The sequence below is a fragment of the Camellia sinensis genome, chromosome 5 (assembly GCF_055761805.1).
Source record: "Camellia sinensis isolate YWXY chromosome 5, ASM5576180v1, whole genome shotgun sequence".
Lineage (NCBI taxonomy): Eukaryota > Viridiplantae > Streptophyta > Magnoliopsida > Ericales > Theaceae > Camellia > Camellia sinensis.
In genome coordinates, this window is record NC_138965.1 from 207,076,957 (window position 1) to 207,078,518 (window position 1,562).

The window sequence follows — 1,562 nt, forward strand, 5'->3', positions numbered from 1 at the left end:
TTTTATCATATCGTACAATTAAAGTTATTAATGGGGCAATTTTAAGATTATTTATGTTTTAAGATTTTTATCATCTCATGCAATTAAAAGTACGAAAAATATTATGAATTCCAAATTTTCTACTTAAATATATGATCAAATGTCACCCATGACGTGGGGTACCATTAAAAGTATATTAGAGAAACATATATTTAAGAATATGCTCAGCTTGTTATATACACCACGGAACCATCTTGTTGTGCCCTTGGGCATTGAATGCTCTCCAAGGATTTGCCATTGGAATAAAGTTCAAGATTTTAAGAGACAACCAAATTTTACAACATTAAAGACAAAGCAACATCAATGTACTTTCAATGCATTATTCTCCTTAAACACTTAAGGTAAATATATGTTCTTCAATGTAGGTTTTTGGTTGTTAAGAACAAATGCCACAGCATTAGTGAAAATTCAGAATTTTCAGTTGTTCCATTCAGAATTTTGTTTGGACTTATGTTTTGTGATTGTAATTTCCTAATTTAATAGACTTTACGACAATATAAAACAGGAAAAAAAAAATTTGAAGTCACTAATATTAAGATTTTATAAAATCATGTAATATTTTTATCGTAGTTAGGGTCCCTCAACATTTTTCCAAAGAAATTTCGATCCAAATTTCTTTAGTTTGCTCAATTTCTCTAATTTTCTCTGTGTTTTGAAATTTCTTTGATTTGCTTACAATTTTTATTGTGTTTTGAATAATTTTCACTGATTTATTCACATTTTTTCTGTATTTTGACCAAACTAAAAGAAAATTATGTTTTAACTCAATCAGGTATAAAATTGATCAAAAAGCCAACACAAAGCATAAGAATTCACCATGTAAACAGCGCAATGAAAGTGAGAAACAGAATGGGCGAAAAACAAACCTCTCTTTTGTTTAAAACAAAACAAACAAACAAACCAAAAATGAACAAACCCCTCTCTCTCCTTCCCAAATGGACCAACCATGGAGGACCAACAATGACTTAATTCTTTATGTTGTGTTAGCTTTAACTTGATTTTCAGTTCTGAATTACTTCTCTTCTGTTATGCTTCTAGGTTTGAGCCCTGACCCTCTGTGTCGCTCAGATCTTCCAACTCGTCCGCAAGCTCGCCACCACAGCCATGGCCACCACTGCTACTACCGCCGTCGCTGCTCATTCAGTGGCTGGTTGTGATGCATCAAACTTTGCCAAAGCTGGAGAGAGAGAGAGCGAGTAAAATCTTTGAGATAAAGAGAGAGTAAATGAGAGAATGGTAGGGCTGATTAAGAAATCTGTAAAATTCGTAATCTGATCTAGTTCAGTCTAATTTAGTAGGTTTAGATTGATTTTTTGAATCTGTGGTTCGATTCCAGATTGAAAAATTAAAAATCTGTAGTTCACGGATTGGTTCCGGATTGAACTCCATGATTTCAGATTGGAACTGATCCGAACTGTATACAAATAGTCTATATTTTTATTATACACCCTCCTGCACAGTATCTTCTCTCATTTCATATAATACTTAAATTCAAACCTAAACTTGCATAGTATCTTCTTTTA

General features: G+C 32.5%; 1 long non-coding RNA gene across 1 annotated transcript; it reads left to right on the forward strand.

Moving 5' to 3' along the window:
• Positions 1-242: 242 nt before the first annotated feature.
• LOC145791166 (uncharacterized) lies at positions 243-1,562 on the forward strand. Its single transcript, XR_014330938.1, has 2 exons — positions 243-380; positions 1,078-1,562. It is a non-coding gene; the product is annotated as an uncharacterized LOC145791166 (long non-coding RNA).